The sequence below is a fragment of the Capricornis sumatraensis genome, chromosome 4 (genome assembly GCF_032405125.1).
Source record: "Capricornis sumatraensis isolate serow.1 chromosome 4, serow.2, whole genome shotgun sequence".
Taxonomy (NCBI): Eukaryota; Metazoa; Chordata; class Mammalia; order Artiodactyla; family Bovidae; genus Capricornis; species Capricornis sumatraensis.
The window spans coordinates 95,681,924-95,702,828 of record NC_091072.1 but is presented as its reverse complement, the minus strand read 5'-3'; positions in this window follow the sequence as shown (position 1 = coordinate 95,702,828).

Sequence of the window (20,905 nt, the reverse complement as noted above, 5' to 3'; positions counted from 1 at the left end):
TCTACTCAAACCTATGGTTTTTTCCAGTTGTCATGTGCAGATGTAAGAGTTGGACCATATAGAAGGCTGAGGGCCAAAGAACTGATGCTTTTGAACTGTGGTGCTGGAGAAGACTCTTGAGAGTCCTTGGACAGCAAGGAGATCCAAACAGCCCATCCTAAAGGAAATCAACCCTGAATATTCACTGGAAGGACTGATGCTGAAGATGAAGCTTCACACTTTGGCCACCTGATGAGAAGAGCTGACTTGTTGGAAAAGACTCTGATGCTGGGAAAGACTGAGGGCAGCAGGAGAAGGGGGCGACCGAGGATGAGATGGTTGGATGGATGGCATCATTGATTTAATGGACAAGAATTTGAGCAAACTCTGGGAGACAGTGAAAGACAGGGAAGCCTGCCATGCTGCAGTCCAGGAGGTCACAAAGAATCAGGCACAACTGAGCAATTGCCCAACAACAACTACAAAATCAGTTTTGGTTATATAGTTAATGTATTTAATGGTTTGTCGAAAGACTGAACTATGAAATAGCTTATGTTTCTAGAAATTATAAAACGTATCCAAAGATCTTCCAAGCCACATAATATTACTACAATTCACAACTGTTTACATCTTTATTATTACTAAAAATTTAAGTTTCAAAGAATTCAGTTCCAGTTAATCAGTATCAGTATCAGTACAGTCACTCAGTTGTGTCTGACTCTTTGCTATACCATGAACTGCAGCACACCAGGCCTCTCTGTCCATCACCAGCTCCTGGAGTCCACTCAAACTCATGTCCACTGAGTTGGTGATGCCATCTACCATCTCATCCTCTGGCGTCTCCTTCTCATCCTGCCTTTAATCTTTCCCAAAATCAGGGTCTTTTCAAATGAGTCAGCTCTCCGCATCAGGTGGCCAAAATATTGGCATTTCAGTTTCAACATCAGTCCTTCCAATGAACACCCAGGACTGATTTCTTTTAGGATGGATTGGTTGGATCTCCTTGCAGTCCAAGGGACTCTGAAGAGTCTTCTCCAACACCACAGTTCAAAAGCATCAATTCTTTGGCACTCAACTTTATAGTCCAACTCTCACATCCATACATGGCTACTAGAAAAACCGTAGCCTTGACTAGATGGACCTTTATTGACAAAGTAATGCCTCTGCTTTTTAATATGCTGTCTAGGTTGCTCATAACTTTCCTTTCAAGGAGTAAGCACCTTTTAATTTCATGGCTGCAATCACCATCTGCAGTATTTTGGAGCCCATGCAAAAAAAGTGAAAAATAAAGTTTCCACTGTTTCCCCATCTATTTCCCATCAAGTGATGGGACCAGATGCCATGATCTTCGTTTTCTGACTGTTGAGCTTTAAGCCAACTTTTTCACTCTCCTCTTTCACTTTCATCAAGAGACTTTTCAGTTCCTCTTCACTTTCTGCCATAAGGGTGGTGTCATCTGCATATCTGAGGTGATTGATATTTCTCCCAACAATCTTGACTCCAGCTTGTGCTTCTTCCAGCCCAGTGTTTTTCATGATATACTCTACATATAAGTTAAAGAAGCAGGGTGACAATATACAGCCTTGATGTACTCCTTTTCCTATTTGGAACCAGTCTGTTGTTCCATGTCCAGTTCTAACTGTTGCTTCCTGACCTGCATATAGGTTTCTCAAGAGGCAGGTCAGGTGGTCTGGTATTCCTGTCTCTTTCAGAATTTTCCACAGTTCATTGTGGTCGACACAGTCAAAGGCTTTGGCATAGTCAATAAAGCAGAAATAGATGTTTTTCTGGAACTCTCTTGATTTTTCCATGATCCAGCAGATGTTGGCAATTTGATCTCTTGTTCCTCTGCCTTTTCTAAAACCAGCTTGAACATCAGGAAGTTCACGGTTCCCATATTGCTGAAGCCTGGCTTGGAGAATTTTGAGTATTACTTTACTAGTGTGTGAGATGAGTACAATTGTGTGGTAGTCTGAGCATTCTTTGGCATTGCCTTTCTTTGGAATTGGAATGAAAACTGACCTTTTCCAGTCCTGTGGCCACAGCTGAGTATTCCAAATTTGCTGGCGTATTGAGTGCAGCACTTTCACAGCATCATCTTTCAGGATTTGAAATAGCTCTACTGGAATTTCATCACCTCCACTAGCTTTGTTTGTAGTGATACTTCCTAAGGCCCACTTGACTTCACATTCCAGGGTGTCTGGCTCTAGGTGAGTGATCACACCATCATGATTATCTGGGTCATGAAGATCTTTTTTGTATAGTTCTTCTGTGTATTCTTGCCACCTCTTCTTAATATCTTCTGCTTCTGTAGGTCCATATCATTTCTGTCCTTTATCGAGCCCATCTTTGCATGAAATGTTCCCTTGGGATCTCTAATTTTCTTGAAGAGATCTCTAGCCTTTCCTATTCTATTGCTTTCCTCTATTTCTTTGCACTGATAGCTGAGGAAGGCTTTCTTATCTCTCTTTGCTCTTCTTTGGAACTCTGCATTCAAATGAGTGTATCTTTCCTTTTCTCCTTTGCTTTTCACTTCTCTTCCTTTCATAGCTATCTGTAAGGCCTCCTCAGACAGCCATTTTGCTTTTGTGCATTTCTTTTTCTTGGGGATGGTCTTGATCCCTGTCTCCTGCACAATGTCACGAACTTCCATCCATAGGTCATCAGGCACTCAGTGTATCAGATGTAGTCCCTTAAATCTATTCTCACTCTCACTGTATAATCATAAGGGATTTGATTTAGGTCATGCCTGAATGGTCTAGTGGTTTTCTCCACTTTCTTCAATTTAAGTCAATTTGGCAATAAGGAGTTCATGATCTGAGCCACAGTCAGCTCCTGGTCTTGTTTTTGTTGACTGTATAGAGCTTCTCCATCTTTGGCTGCAAAGAATATAATCAATCTGATATTGGTGTTTACCATCTTGTGATCTAAAGCTACCAGAAATGATAAATGAAGTATGATGTTTTGTGGTAATAAAACATATAAGTTATGGAGATGTTTTGCTAAGGAAAAAGACAGTGATTTTGCCTTGAAATTAGTTATTTCTAACTGGGAAAGAGAATAAGTGATAAATAAAGTGAGCATGAAAAATTATAAAGATTTCTGTGGGAAAAAAAGAATCTTACAAAATAAATTATATCTGTGGTAAGGACTGTGGTTAAGGTTGGCTAAGAATTTAATTAAGGAAATGAATTTTAATACTGAAAGTAAGTTGGTACAAAATTAAAATTTGGTTTTTCTCTCTGTTAAAAAGACTAAGTTTTCTTAGATTATTACTAGTCTGGACTGAATGAAAATCTGTAGACAAAGATTTTCTTTACCTTTATAATATAATCTGTCTAGAAAAAAAAAACCCAAAGATTGTTATTTTTGTCTTTAACAGATATGATTAATTAGAAAGAAAAGGGAAAAAAAACCTGAAGTTTCTCAATATTAAAAGAGTGGGGCTTTTTATAACTATTTAACTTTCTCTATTTGCCTGTGAAGTATCTACCACTTCAATTAAAAGAGTAACTAATAACTAAGCATTGTTTCACAGTGATCTGTGATCCTATTTAACCAAATATTTTTTAAATGTTTGATATTTTTGACAAACTTCCCCAAAAACCAAGTGAAGAACCATTGACCTGGGAGTAACTTCTGGGTTTTCCAAACATCCCTAGAATGACTCAAAAGATTTATTTTCTTTTCTTATTAAAAAAAATATATGTTAATTGGGCTTATTTGTAAAATTACATATCTATTTAATTACAGAGGAAGCATTGTTAAATAAATGATAATAAACCTTCATAGATTATACTGTATGAGTAAATGTTATTGCTATAAATGGTCTAGAAAATATATGAAATTTTAAAAATTTGGTATGTCCCAGTATGTTACCAGTCTTAATTCTAGTTATTATCTTAAGGTGTGTATCACAATGATAATTAAATTTCCTTAATCCCATGATAATGAATCAAATCTTTAATGATACATAATTTTTACTTTTTTTTCGTTTATAGTTATTGTTTTACTCGTGATTTTACAAAAGTTTCTTGCAAATGTGTTTAATCCTCAGAGAACATGGAAAAGAATCAAACAAATACCCTAGAATACAAGTTTTTGACATCTTCTAAAAACCTCTGTACAAAAAAAGACCTTCATGACCAAGATAATCACGACGGTGTGATCATTCACCTAGAGCCAGACACCCTGGAATGTGAAGTCAAGTGGGCCTTAGAAAGCATCACTATGAACAAAGCTAGTGGAGGTGATGAAATTCCAGTAGAGCTATTTCAAATCCTGAAAGATGATGCTGTGAAAGTGCTGCACTCAGTATGCCAGCAAATTTGGAATACTCAGCAGTGGCCACAGGACTGGAAAAGGTCAGTTTTCATTCCAATTCCAAAGAAAGGCAATGCCAAAGAATGCTCAGACTACCACACAATTGCACTCATCTCACACACTAGTAAAGTAATACTCAAAATTCTCCAAGCCAGGCTTCAGCAATATGGGAACCGTGAACTTCCTGATGTTCAAGCTGGTTTTAGAAAAGGCAGAGGAACAAGAGATCAAATTGCCAATATCTGCTGGATCATGAAAAAATCAAGAGAGTTCCAGAAAAACATCTATTTCTGCTTTATTGACTATGCCAAAGCCTTTGACTGTGTGGATCACAAGAAACTGTGGAAAATTCTGAAAGAGACAGGAATACCAGACCACCTGACCTGCCTCTTGAGAAACCTATATGCAGGTCAGGAAGCAACAGTTAGAACTGGACATGGAACAACAGACTGGTTCCAGATAGGAAAAGGAGTACATCAAGGCTGTATATTGTCACCCTGTTTATTTAACTTATATGTAGAGTACATCATGAAAAACACTGGGCTGGAAGAAGCACAAGCTGGAGTCAAGATTGTTGGGAGAAATATCAATCACCTCAGATATGCAGATGACACCACCCTTATGGCAGAAAGTGAAGAGGAACTGAAAAGTCTCTTGATGAAAGTGAAAGAGGAGAGTGAAAAAGTTGGCTTAAAGCTCAACAGTCAGAAAACAAAGATCATGGCATCTGGTCCCATCACTTCATGGCAAATAGATGGGGAAACAGTGGAAACAGTCAGACTTTTATTTTGGGGGGCTCCAAAATACTGCAGATGGTGATTGCAGCCATAAAATTAAAAGGCGCTTACTCCTTGGAAGGAAAGTTATGACCAACCTAGATAGCATACTCAAAAGCAGAGACACTACTTTGCCAACAAAGGTCCATCTAGTCAAGGCTATGGTTTTTCCAGTGGTCATGTATGGATGTGAGAGTTGGACTGTGAAGAAAGCTGAGTGCCAAAAAATTGATGCTTTTGAACTGCGCTGTTGGAGAAGATTCTTCAGAGTCCCTTGGACTGCAAGGAAATCAAACCAGTCCATTCTAAAGGAGATCAGTCCTGGGTGTTCATTGGAAGGAATGATGCTAAAGCTGAAACTTCAATACTTTGGCCATCTCATGCGAAGTGTTGACTCAGTGGAAAAGACTCTGATGCTGGGAGGGATTGGGGGCAAGAGGAGAAGGGGACGACAGAGGATGAGATGGCTGGATGGCATCATGGACTCAATGGACGTGAGTCTGAGTGAACTCCAGGAGTTGGTGATGAACAGGGAGGCCTGGCGTGCTGCAATTCATGGGGTCTCAAAGAGTTGGACACAACTGAGTGACTGAACTGAACTGAACTGAACTGAACTGAAAAACCTCTGAACTGGGTAAAGATTTGCAGAACACTAATAGAGATACTGATGCCTTCATAAAATTTCTAACAAATGATTAGGAGAACAGGAATTAATTACATGTGACTAAATGAACTGAGGAAGCTGTTTATAATTTGATGTTTCTGGTTTTTTGGTTTTTTGAGATATTGCTGATTTTTTCAAATATTTTGCTTCTCCAGATTAAATAAAGTTTTTTTCTCTTTTCTCTTAAACTAACTATGACTTAGAGCCATTGGCAAATTATACCTTTGTAAGCAAATTGAAACATTTATCTATTTCTCTTTACTTAATTTCTCCAGAATTCAGAAACTCTCAATGAGTATTCCTATTTTCTTGACAGTATAGTTATTTGCTTATGTTCCTTAAGAACCTGTTCTCCTTAAAATGGACACAATTGGCACCATTGTTTACATTACCAAAGCTTTGACTGAAATGTCACATTTGAGAGATACATGCACAGACTCAGATATGACCAGACAGCTTTAAGGAGCTGAGGTTGACTTTATGGAGCCAATAAAGCCCCTTGGAAAAACAGCCTGGTGGCTTCCTTGGTCACTCAGTTGGTAAAGAATCCGCCTGCAATGCGGGAGACATGGGTTCAATACCTGGGTTGGGAAGATCCCCTGGAGAAGGGAAAGGCTACCCAGTCCAGTTATCTAGCCTGGAGAATTCCATGGACGGTACAGTCCATGGGGTCACAAAGAGTCAGATACGACTGAATGACTTTCACTTTCACCCTGTTTACAGAATTTTGAACTGTGGTTGAATGACTGAACTGAATTGAACAGGGCTCCCAGAAGTCTTGCCCGGTGAGTAAGGAATGTCTCTTCCCAGCAGATACAGGATCCTCAAAATATTTTGAGGACCTGGTAAAGAAGGGAATTCATCCAAATCTATACCTATTGCAAATAAATTCTGTTGGGAAATATTTGGCCTGACATCTTAGTCTTGAGAGGCTATTAAATTTTCAATCTGAGATTTCTTATAAAATTAAAACAAAGCAGATTTTAAAAAGGCTATGTAGTCAATCACTATTCTTGCTGTAGTTATGCAAATAACCAGGCCAAGTTTATTGAAGCTAGACTTATTTTGCAAACAGATTATTCTTAACTTGGCTATCTTTGGTGAAAAATGGGGTAATTGTAGAGAGAAAAATATCTTTCATCAGAAACTATAATACACACTGTAGATACCAGATTCTGGTTCTGTAAACTGTCTTTTATGTTTCTTTTTGTTTGTTTGTTTACTTTTAAACTGAACTGGATCCTGAATTATTCTGGTTTCCTTTCAATTCAGTTCAATTCAGTTGCTCAGTCGTGTCCGACTCTTTGCAACCCGATGGACTGCAACATGCCAGGCTTCCCTGTCCATCACCAACTCCCGGAGTTTACTCAGATTCATGTCCATCGAGTCGGTGACGCCATCCAACCATCTCATCCTCTGTCGTCCCCTTTTTCTCCCACCCTCAATCTTTCCCAGCATCACGGTCTTTTCCATTAAGTCAGTTCTTCGCATCAGGTGGCCAAAGTATTGGAGTTTCAGCTTCAGCATCAGTCCTTCCAATGAATATTCAGGACTAATTTCCTTTAGGATTGACTGGTTTGATCTCCTTGCAGTCCAAGGGACTCTCAAGAGTCTCCTCCAACACCACGGTTCAAAAGCATCAATTCTTCAGTGCTCAGCTTTCTTTATGGTCCGTCCAAATCTCACATCCATACATGACTACTGGAAAAACCATAACTTTGACTAGATGGACTTTGTTGGCAAAGTAATATCTCTGCTTTTTAATAATATGCTGTTTAGGTTGGTCATAGCTTTTCTTCCAAGGAACAAGTGTCTTAATTTCATGGCTGCAGTCACCATCTGCAGTAATTTTGGAGCCCAAGAAAATAAAGTCTGTCACTGTTTCCATTGTTTCCCCATCTATTTGCCATTAAGTGATGGGACTGGATGCCATGATCTTAGTTTTCTGAACTTTGAGTAGAACAACCTGGAAAATGGCAGAGTACAAGGACTTACACTCATCTTCTCCTGCAAGAACTCCAAAACTGCAACTCTCTGCTAAACAACCATTGACTGGAGAACACTGGGTCCCACAAAAAAAAAAAGATACCCCACATCCAAGAGCAAAGGAGAAGCCCTAGCAAGATGGTAGGAGGGGTGAAATCGCATTTAGAATCAAACCCCTTACTCACCAGAGACACTCAGAGGGCTCAAATGAATCTTGTGTGCACCAGGACCCAGAGACCCTGCAGACACTGAGCCAGAACTGTTTGAGTGTCTCCTGCGGAGATATGGGTCAGCAGTGGCCTGCTGCAGGGACAGCGGCTCTGGGTGCAGCAGACCTGGGTATGGCATAAGCCCTCTTGGAGGAGGTCGCCATTAACCCCACCATAGAGCCACCAGAATTTACACAGGACAGGGGAAACAGACTCTTGGAGGGCACAAACAGAACCTTAAATGAAAACCACACTCAGAAAACTAACCAAACTGATCACATGGACCACAGCCTTGTCTAACTCAATGAAACTATGAGCCATGCCCTGTAGGGCCAATCGAGACAGATGGGTCATGGTGGAGAGTTCTGACAAAAACGTGGTGCCCTGGAGAAGGGAATGGCAAAACACTTCAATATTCTTGCCTTGAGAACCCCATGAACAGCATGAAAAGGCAAAAAGATAGTTTCCTCTAATATCTGGCTATGACTCTCCAAACTAACATTTCCAAGTTTCTGCTATCCTTTTCATTTGATATCACTGAGAATTAAAACTGCCCTATTACCTGAAGGCCTGCAAATTGATGCTAAATGACTTGATACAAACTTCAGAGAAATTGCCACAGTCTTCACGCCCTGCTGCATGAGTCAATCAGAAAAGCTTACTGATGATATTATTAGAGACATTTCAAACTGTAAAAGATGCTTCAAACCTGATATCTAAACATCTTGAATGACTGGCCTTTGGGCTCAGAAACTGGTTTATAATCTGCTCCAATCATTAACCTCTGTCTTTCTTTTGTTTCCATGGACATGCTTCTTATTAAATATACAACTGCTTGAAGTATAGACCTAATTTTGGGAACTCACCTGGATCACCACCTACGCAAATGGGTCTAAGTGATCTAGCCTATTGTCAAGGCTAAGAGACTGGTTCAATGAGATGGAACAATATACCCGCTCAAATTTTAATATGTGAAACTTCCAGGGAAGTTTTAGAGCAGAATACTCTTGGAGCCCAGGGCCCACTGCCCCTAAATGTGCCTCAGTGGCATATTGATTATTTTGGATTAAAGCTACTTAGGGAACATCCAATGCAAGAGTCTTCCCAGGTGATGCTAGTGGTAAAGAACCCTCCTGCCAATGCTGGAGACATAAAAGATGCAGGTTCAATCCCTGGGTTGGGAAGGTCCCCTGGAGGAGGGCACAGCAACCCATTCCAATATTCTTGCCTGGAGAATCCCATCAACAGAGGAGCCTGTGGCCTACAGTCCACAGGGTTGCAAAGAGTTGGACACGACTGAAGCAACTTGGCACAATGCAAGAGAGACAATTTGACTCTTCTCTTTCTCTCCCTAAAGCTGGAAATAAATCTGTCATGTGAAAGGTACACTCCCTGTATCTGGAGGTTGAAGGACATTCTCATCACTAGAGATAGGGAATTGGGAGCCAAAAAAACCTGTGTAAACAAACTTTGTTACTTCTTTAATTTGCAAGCCCAAACTCTATTTAGATTCTTCACTAATTAAATACCCAAATGTTATGTTTCTTTGTCCTGCCCGTTCTTCACAATGTATTGTTTATTTTTCTAGAAAGTATGAAAGCGTCCCTGCTTTGGCACTTCTTAGGTTCCCTTTCTATGAGACCTCCATATACATGAATTAAAATTTGTTTCTTTTTCTTCTGTTAATCTCTCTTGTATCCATATTATTATTTGTCCACCCGCAAGAACTCAAGAGAAGTAGGGAGGGGAAATTTCTCTCTTCTCAATAAGAGGAAAAATGAAACAGTTCTAAGTCATAGTTAGAATTCAGAGGAGAAATCCCTGGTTGTAATCTGTTTATAAACAATCTGTCTAGTTTTCTTTATGAATACTTAAACAATGTAAATTCAGTTTGTTTAATAATTATTCAAAGTACAGGTTGCTATTAGGTACTCCTTTGTGTAGTACTGGGCTTTTTAAATATACGTGGTCTTGTCTTTTAGAATTTATAATCCAATTCAGAGAATAAAAATGTTTGTCAGTCTCTGAAATCCTTCAAAAACATTTATTCTTTATCTCAACTGTAGGGAGCTTCAACTTACAATGGGATGTCTTTCAAGACACTATATGTTATTTGAAACTCAGAATGTCCTCATCTGTGAAAACAATGATTAAAACAGAGAGTAGGTTCCCAGACTGGGTACCAAAATAAAAAAGTTAAAAAAAAAAAGACATTAAACAAAGAGATGCTGAATCAAGTTTCCAGCTGATACTACTATCAGAATGTAAACATCCTGTGGACTCTTACCTTTGGGGGAACTAATAAGAACCTGATAAAAGAACATACTTCTAAAATTTAAATAACAGTTTCAAGGAGTCCAGTGATCCCCTGAACCACCCAGGAATCCCCCATTAAGAAGGGCTGATTCAGGCGGGCTTCCCTGGTGGTCCAATGGCTGAGACTCCTTGTTCCAATGGAGGGGACCTGGGTTCAATCCCTGGTTGGGGAGAGTTCACATGCCCCAACTAAAACATCCCTCGTGCCACAAGGAAGATCAACAATCTTACAGGCCACAACTAAGACCCAGGGCAGCCAAATAAATTAATAAGAAATGTAAGTCACACATTTGAAGAAGAAAAGAAAAAAAACAGAAGGGCTGATTTAGACATTTGAGTGACATTAACAAGATGATGAAATAGAAAGTCCCACCTCTTGATCCCCCAACAGAGACATCAATAAAGCAACAATACTTGGGCCAAGATACCTTTATGAGGCTTTCAGTATCCAAGTAAGAATTCGCAACACCCCAAAAGAGCACAAAACCAAGAAAATAAAATGGTTTCGCTTTATTCATGTCAGCCCCTCCCTCAAGCCACCAGTTCAGGGCTGAGACCACTCAGCCTGCAATCTGATCTTCAGGGGAAAGAATGAGTGACATGTCCACCTAGCATCTGTATGTAGCCTTTCAGGAACTGCCCAAGAGACTTATTTCTGTCTCACTTCATTCAGAGCGCTGAGGCAACCAGCATAGTTAGAACACCTGGGGGCAGATAAGGGCAAGGAAAAGATGGCTTCGCTAGTGAATTACACAAACATTAAATAAGATTTAATGCCAACTCCTTTCAAAATCTTCCCCCAAAATTGGCCTGATAAAATGGCCTGATACCAAAGCCAGACAAAGACACTACAAGAAAAGAAATTACAGGCCAAAAACCCTGATAAATACAGATGCAAAAATCCCCAACAAGAACAAGCAAAAAACCAGCAAGTCAAATTTAAAAACAGCACATTAAAAGGATCATAGACCATAATCAAGGTGGATTTATCCCTGATTGATTTATCCCTGATGCAAGGATGGTACCACATAAGTATATCAATGAATAGGATACATCACATTAACAGAATGAAGGATAAAAATTATATGATCATCTCAATAGAAATGGGCTACCCTGTTGGCTCAGCTGTTAAAGAATCTGCCTGCAATGTGGGAAACCTGGGTTTGATCTCTGGGTTGGGAAGATCCCTTGGAAAAGGGAAAGGCTACCCACTTCAGTATTCTGGCCTGGAAAATTCCATGGACTGTATAGTCCATGGGGTCACAAAGAGTTGGACACACCGAGAGACTTTCACTTCACTTCACTCAGTAGAAGCAGAACAAGCATTTGACAGAAGTCAACTTTCTTTCATGATAGAAACTCTCAACAAATTAGGTATAGAAGGTATATTATACCTTAACATAATAAAGACCATATATGACAAGCCCACAGGTAATATCATACTCAATAAAAGTGAAAGTGTTAGTCACTCAGTCATGTCCAACTCTTTGTGACCCCATGGACTGTATAGCCTGCCAGGCTCCTCTATGCACGGAATTCTCCAGGAAAGAATACTAGAGTGGGTTGCCATTCCCTTCTGCTTCCCGACTCAGGGATCAAACTCAGGTCTCCTACATTGCAGGCAGATTCTTTACTGTCTGAACCGCCGGGGTGAAAAATTAAAAGCCTTTATCTAAGGTCAGGAATGACACAAGAATGTTCACTCATACTCCTTCAACAGTGCTAAGACTCAGTCTCCTGCTTCACGGTGAAAAAGGAGCATGTCTAGAAAAGGAAGGAAGGTTTGGAATGCTCATCTGAGAGAGATTACTAAAAACTTAAATCATTTTTGTATAAGATACCTATGTATATTCACATGAGAGACTGAAACTTTCTAAGTAGTGATGTCACTTTCTCATAAAGTATTTATTAATTGCCTGCTGATATTGTTACCAAAAGAATCACTGTGTACTAGACCTGGGTCATTCATTTTCCCAGTTGTCCTAACAGTGGGAATATTCTGAAATGAAAAAAGATCAGCATTTTTTTCATTTCCTAGGATACAAGAATGATAAATTTACTAGCATATCCCACAGCCTAGGGAAGTACTGACATTTTTGCCTTTCAACTTTGCTTTTCAGATATGAAGAATAAATACAATCTTACTCTGGGTAAATTTACTGTAGCCACAGCCTCTCCAGGTTAGTATTTGACTTAAGAAAAAGAACACTGTTTCACAAATCAACAAAATAAAAGTTATGGGTACAGACATAGGTTTTGCAACTTATTATTTAAGTAGTCTAAACTCCCTGAAACTTGGTTTTTATCCATAGGGAGAGGGCACTTATATATTGTCAGCTATTCACATGATGAGCATTAAATAAAATTGTATCATTGTGAAGACTACAAATTTTACCCATTGAAAGAGCAAGTCCCAAAGACCTGTATCACCATGGCAAGTGAGTAAGTTTAAGATGTTCTTAATCTTTCCCCAAAGGACCTAAGACTATATAGTCAGCAAAGAAAATATTCACACTTTCCAAGGGATTTTGGACACAGGGTTTGATTTGACACTGAAACATCACATGTTACCTCTGTTAGGGTACCAGAATATGAGGGTGAAGTCACAAATGCAAGCCTGTCAAATTCCTGCTAAAAGTGGATTCACAGAGCCCTCCAGTGCCTATTTGTTCCCTCTCTTGTTCCCAAACATATAATTACTACGAACAATACTTGGTAATTAGCAGAAACCCCATATTGGTTCTTTCAACTGTGGGATAAGACCTATGCAGTAGAGAAGCCAATTAAAAACTTCTAACTACCCCATCAAGATTTTAATTTTTCTGAAAGTATTTCATCCCTGGTTGGGAGTTGATGGCAGAGACTAGGGCCACCATTAAAGACCTTAAGGCTGCATGGTTGCTAGTTCTCATCATATCCCCATTTAATTAACCAACCTGGAACATATTAAAAAAAGAAAAAAACAGATGTATCCTGGATAATGACAGCATAAGGCAACCTCAATCAGAAAGCAACTCCAATAGCAGCTGCTATGTCAGAAGTGACCTCTTTGCTAGAATAGATCACTGTGGCCTTGGATGTGTGTTCAGTCATGTCCTGCTCTTTGCAGCCCCATGGATTGTAGCCCACTAGGCTCCTCTGTCCTTGGAATTTTCCAGGCAAGAATACTGGAATAGATTGCCATTTCCAGGGGGGGGGGGTCTTCTCAACCCAGGGGTCAAAAAGTAGGCAGGATGATTTTTTACCACTAGTGCCACCTGGGATGGCCTTGGGTGCATGTTATACTATCACTGATCTGATGAACATGTCATTTTCCATTCCTACTGGAAAGATCAGAAATTGAATTTACTTGAAGCAAATATGTGTATATATGTATGAAAAAACAAAACTAGGTTAATGCTTTTGCCTTCTGACAATATAGTCATTGAAATCTGAACTGGTCATTTGGCAAGATATAGCATTGGTTCACTTTGCTGCTGGTACCGTGTTAATCGAACTGGATGAGCAAGAAGTTCCATACATATTATAGGCCTTGGTATAACATATGTGTTCCAAAAAGTAGGAGTTAAACTATACGAAAATTCAGGGAAGTGCTATATACGTAACATGCAAGAGTCCAGGGCTCTGGGACAAGTCACGACATTCTTTCTAAACTAAGGAACAAATTATTGCACCTTTTCTCTGTGCTCAAAGAAGGAAGCATAATGTCCAATATTTGTCTTTGGTTCTGAAAGTAACATATTACACACTAACAAGACTGCTGGTACATTTAACATGTGGCATGACAGTCTGAGTGGGGCTCAAAGCAGGAAAGAGACTTGCAGCAGGTCCAGGCTGAGTGCTTGGACCGTATGACTTGGCAGATCCTTCAGTATTCAAGGTATGAGTGATGGGAAAAGATACCATGTGGAATTTAAGACAAGCTCCCAAAGTAAAATCACAATGTACATCCTCCGGATTCTTATCAAATTATGTCATCTGTAGCAGTGAGTTGTACAGCATTTAAAAACATAATAATAATAGGTCTCTGGAGTGCTATTGGACCTTCATAAAGACACAGAGCCTGATCAGTGGAGACTCAGGTGACCAGTGGGCCAGAACTGCTCATTATGGGGTGGGCTCTGCCAGACCTTCCCTAAGTCAGCTCAAGAGAGTCATGTGGCCAAAACTGAATTCCTCCCCTGGGTTCCACCCACCTCCGGTGTCATATCCAGATACAAAGGTATAAACGCTCAGCACTTCCTTCAAAATGGAGCACCTCAGAGAGGCCATACTAGTTCCTGAGTTCCCCTGGAGATGGTTGAGGCCCTCGTCACGGCTGCATCACAGCTCAACTCCTCCCTCTTACCATTCTTACTTCCTCTGATTGCCCATGGATATTGATCTCAAGGACACATTTCAATAAATTTCTTGCAAACAAATGTGCATTGAGAATGTTTTCCTCCAGAAAACTTACCTAAGATATACATGCCAAAATTATATTCAGTTACATGAAAAGAGGGAAGGGGAAATAAAGAAACTTTACTTCTAGGTTTTTATAAATGTGAATTGAATTGATTTCTAATTTATTAAGGAAGAAAGAGTGAAAGAAAGGAAGACAGGGAGGAAGAGGAAAGGCAAAAGAGACTCCCCTCCTCATGTTTGATAAACACACCTTCCTATTCCTTGAAAAGCTATGTAGTGAGTTGTGTAGCCTTTCACTTCACAAGTTAACTGAAGTGAAGAATAACATTACTCCAGAGAAAAACTACCATTTGTTATTCAACAAAGAAGCTAAACATTTTAACCCAAACTCTACTTGTTTTTACCTCCTGTGAAATCCTGAATTTCACTCACTTACTTTAAATAAATAGTTATTTAGCATTTATAGTATGTCAAGCACTGATCTATTTCTATAATATAGTAGCATTATCTTTATGTACACTCTTAAATCTATAAGCCAAATAGATATTTCAGATATTATTGGATATAATGCTATTCCTGGCTACTTACTTTCCTTCTCTTTTACATTTCATTTATACCTCATTGCAAGTCACAAAGTCAATAAAGCAATGATAATCAGAATAGATATCAAAAGGACATTTAAATTGGAATAGTTTTCTATTTACTAAAGATATCCTGAAGGACATTTTTTCAAGCAGTTACACATTTACATAGGACATTCAGTAATATCATACTTGCAAAATAGCTAGACATTTTGGCATTTTGGATTTGAGATGATGAGATTAAAATGGCAATATATGAAAACTGTGATTTGGACTAAATGAGAAAAGATGAGGACAGAATAACATTTTATGAATGAAAACGTCAAGGTGGGTATAGCAAAAGAAAAAAAATTATGGAAAAATATTTCTGAAAAGACACAATATTTAAGTTCCTCTTATTAATATTATACTTATATAAATCAATGAATAAAATTACACTCTGTTTCTAAAAACAAAAATCTAGGTTTCTTTATAGGAGTTCAAATACAGATATAAAATAAATTAATTTGGTTATCTGAAGTGTGAAATGAAGAATTAGCTTTAGTTAAAATTATAAGTGAAACCTCAGGTCACAGGTTTACTTGTATTTAATAGAAAATTTGAAAATGTTGCTAACACCAGTGGGGAATGCCAAGCATTGGTAGATACAAGAGAAGACTAGAGAGCATGTACAAATGGTAACAACAAAATAAATTAAATCTATCCTTAATCTAAACCAATATAAACCTAGATTTCTGTATACCAAGGACAGAGTTTTCCTTAAATATTCAGAAATTAACTCTAATAGTAAAATTTTTAGGACTGTTGACTTGCAAATATATATTTTTATGAGTCATTTATTTGCTAACAAAAATTTTTTTTCACTTAAAATTGTAAACAGTATTTGCTATAAGGGGTTGAATTTTCTCACTAAATTTAGGACAATTAAATCACTAAATATAACCTCACTGCTCTTATGACTAATGACCCACCTACCCTGTACATAAAACTGTGCCTTCTTCCATTAAAAAGAGACACAGATGTATAGAACAATCTTTTGAACCCTGTGGGAGAGGGAGAGGGTGGGATGATTTGGGAGAATGGCATTGAAACATGTATAATATCATTTATGAAACAAGTCGCCAGTCCAGGTTCAATGCATGATACTGGATGCTTGGGGCTGATGCACTGAGACGACCCAGAGGGATGGTATGGGGAGGGTGTGGGGAGGGGGGTTCAGGATGGGGAACACATGTATACCTGTGGCGGATTCATGTTGATATATGGCAAAACCAATACAATATTGTAAAGTAATTAACCTCCAATTAAAATAAATAAATTTTAAAATAAATAAATAAATAAAATAAATTTTCATTTATTCATAATTTTTAAAAATACATGGAAAAATCAAGAGAAGTTTTTTTTAAAAGAGAAAAACTATAAGTAACTTGCAACTTATTCATTGACAAATGTTTAATTTCCCTTATATAGTAAAATTTTCTCCAAATCAGTACTTTTCAAAGATAATAAGGAAAATGGGGGAACATCTAGAGACATTTCATGGGTTCCTGGTCATTAGAAAAACTGTGCCAGCTTTCTCACAGGAAGAGAAACGTATATAAAGATACACTGAAATGTCAATTTTCACCTATAAATTTGGCAAAGATTAGACTTAATAGAGCATAGAGAAGCCAGCATTTTTATACATTGCTGGTTGATGTGTAAATGAGTTTAAGATCTATAGACAATTTGGCAGTATTTATCAAAATTTCCAAGGTTTCCTGCATTTTGACTCAGCAATTCCACTTCTAGCAACTTATCCTACAGATGGTCTCATGCAACAAACATACACCCTATTCCCAAACAACATATTTAGATTTTGCTCCAAGGCTATGCCTATTGCCTCTGGCAAGTTTACTTTGCTGGCTCTTTTTAAGGTATTCATAATGGCGTGTTCTCTATGCTTCCTCTTACAAATACTGTTGCTTAATTTCTACAGTTGTCATCATCATTTCCACCTATCTGGTGGACTGGGGTTTTAGTTGTCTCCTGGTTTGTGTTCTTTTACTTTCTCATTCCCCTTGTTGCTTTCAGATGATTTTTAGAAAGAGAAAAGGTAAATGCCAACTACATAGGCTCCCATCTTCAAACCAGAAGTACTCACGAGTCCTTGAATTCTCTAGCCCCTTGGCTTCTAAAATTCAACTCCCTCCTGCTTTTCCTTTTCTTCTCTGTCCTATCCTCCTCATTTACTTTCATAAATTCTTCTGCCTACGACATCACTTAAATGCTATTGCATCTTAGGATATCATTCTTGGTCCATACATTTCTCTTGACATACTTGTCTGAAGTAATCCCACCTATTCTCTAAGCTTTAGCTACGACCATGTTCTTGCTCCCTCCCCCAATCTTTAGCATTGACCTGCCTCATCAGACTTTTACTTCAGTTCATCTTGTGTTACTTAGCCCTTCAAACAATGAATATATAAGATACACCAGGTAAAGGCTGACTGACAAGCAATTTGAATTTATAAATACTGTTACATTGATATATTGCACTATAATTTCCTCTTTCCTATGTTGTGTAATTTTCTAGCCAGCAGATACTACTTAACTGACTTTCTAATTATTGGGCCTGGAAATAAATAATAATTAAGGTGATTTTCTTTTCAGAGTTGTTTTCTGACATAGAAAATTAGAAATTATAAACTTGGGTAAATCTTTGAAGATCTGTATGTTACTTATCTTTGTGTTAGAAACATTATAGCTCGTCAGACTTTTAGTACTTTAAACCATACACTCAAACATGGAAGGAAAAAAATCATTAATCTTGACCTGACACTGAATATGCCCTTATTTTCACATTCCACAGACTTCTAATCTATTTTCTCCATTAAAAAAAAAAAAAAAAAACCTCATTCAAAAGTTCTGAAGAACTTCCTCAGTGGAACAGTGTATAATAATCTGCTGCCAATGCAGAGCACACAGGTTTGATCCCTGGTCCTGGAAGACTCCACTTGGCACAGAGCAACCAAGCCTGTGTGCCACAATTACTGAGTCTGCACTCTAGAGCCCACAGGCTGCAGCTACTGCAGCCTGTGCGCCTGGAGTTTGTGCTCTGCAACAAGAGAAGCCACCACAACGAGAAGCCTGGGCACTGCAACAAGCAGCCCCCACTCTCCACAGCTAGAGAAAGCCTGCACACAGCAATGAAACACTCAACGCAACCAGAAATTAAAACCATAAGAAGTGTTTTTAAAAAAGGTTTTGAATATTTAGTGTAACCAGTGTTTATTGAGTACCCATTTATATGAAAGCCCTTGTGCTAGATGTTTTAAAAGATGTAACAATGAATAAGTAGAGGCTCAATCCTTCCATAGATTTATAGTCTAGGGATGACAAAAACAAATAACAAGTGTCATTCCTCCGTGTGAAGAATATAATATGTGCCAGAAGACGTATACAAATAAAGAGCCTCAGAGAATAACCGGAAGAAGAAATAATATCTGGATAGGACAATGGAGAGTGAGAGGGTCGGGAAGAGTTTGAGGTAGACCTTGAGATGATCGGAAAAAATGAGCAGAGTTTTGCTACAGAAGAGTCTGAGGGCAGAAGAGAAAAGGTATTGTGAGGACATTCCAGTGCCACGGTTTCTAATGTTACGTGAACACTAGCTCACTAGGAGAATATTTAATTTTCAACATCCCCTCCTGACACACACACACAAGCCAAGGTTGAGAACCATTATTTTATGCAGAGAGAATAGCATGTGTCCTACATAAGAAGAAGATATGAAATGTAAATGTAGTCTAGGAAACTGAAGGACCTGTTTCTGTTTAAACATAAGAAAGTGATAAGGGCTTCCCAGATGGCACTAGTGGTAAAGAACCCGCCTGCCAATGCAGAGAGTAAGAGACGTGGGTTCAATCCCTGGGTTGGGAAGATCCCCTGGTGAAGGGAATGGCTACCCACTCCAGTGTTCTTGCCTGGAGAATTCCATGGACAGAGGAGCCTGGCAAGCGACAGTCCATAGCGTTGCAGAGTCGGACACAACTGAAGCGACTTAGCATGCTCACAAGAAAGTGATAAAAGATACACTAGACTGGGGTCAGATCATGCAAACTTGCCTCACATTGATAACTTCTGTTGTAAGGACGCTAAGATCTGACCTACTTCCTTTTTGTCTTCATGTACTGTGGTTCAGAGATACACATGTCTCCAAGTTTCTTTAGAGATAAAGTCTGTTTCATTTTTCTGTTTGTTTTGAAGGAATTTTCGAAAGGAGGACTGAGAAATACCTTTGTTATCTTGAAAAGGGGCTACCTTTTCCTTTCTTTTTGGCATTCAATTTAATTTTACAACATTAAGTCCTTATCTTGACTGATGCAGGCATTTTATCTAGTTTTCTCCAGGTTAATTTCAGTCTAATTTACTGATGTTTCAGTTGAATTCCTAATTTGGTTCTAGCAACTGCTGCCACAGTAGTTATTGGGAATGTGGAAATCTAACTTCTGGGTCCTCTGAAAAAGCAATATACCGTGGCAGAAAGAACAGAAAACATTTCTGATTGCTCCCCCATTTGGAAATTATTTCAAATAACAAGAAACAAACACATTTTTGCCTATACTGGGAGAAGCAAATATAAGCAAGCTGCCTTGGCCCTCAGAACCCTTGAATGGCTCCAGAGTTGGAGGCCATGATGCAGAGAAGCTGAAAACAGATATTGCTTGTAAAACTGTACAGCTTGTAACAAAACTCCAAATTCCTCATTCTCAAAAAAGTCAGGCAACGTCCCCAGTCACCACAGGGAAATAAGTGTTCTCTGGAAATAACAGAGAGGTACCAGTTTGGAGATTACCAGGCAAATGAAAAAGTCGTGAAAAGAGTTCATACTGAGCAGTGGGATGCTTCTCTTCCTCTTTCCTCTTTTCAGCTCCAGAAAGCAGACAGAAAGAAAGTAAATAAAATTCCAAAAATGATGACAAAAAAAAGTTCCAAAATAACAATGAACATCAAAGCTGAGAATGCAACCAATTCGGATTGGCAAGGGTATCAGATAAGTCCAGTGTTGTGTTCAGGGGGAGGGGGCAATAGAATAATTGTCTTAAAGTTTAGGCCTGATGAAAATTATGAAAATTAGATTGAGATATATTCTATGGAAGTTTTAGAGCTATGGGAAAACTTTATTTAAATTTTCAAAGAAAAGTAATAATTTAAAAATCAAGCAATTATCAGCTTCAGAAAAAAAGAACACAATAGGAAACAAAAGAATACTGTTAACACATGGTTCAGGAGTGATCAATATTTATGGAGTCAAAAGATACAGACACAATTAGAGGTTTAATAATCAAAAACTGAGACAAAATTATACAGAAAAATAGAAGAAAGGAGTAAGAAGCTATGAATGAGCTAAATAAAGCATTTATGTTCCAAAGCAAGAAGACAATAAATGTTTATGATGAAAGCATGTGCATATTCTATATAATGGGGTAAGTATCAGAATAAACTTTTAGAACAGTTGAAAGTGGTGACATCCAAGGACAAGAATGAGAGAAGGCAGAAATAGGGACTACGATTTTTATGCTATACTCTATAATGCCCATTGAATTTTTAACTATTTGGATATAATACTTCGGCAGAAAGTAAATGAAGGACATTGAGTTTAACATGAATGTACTGTAAAATTCA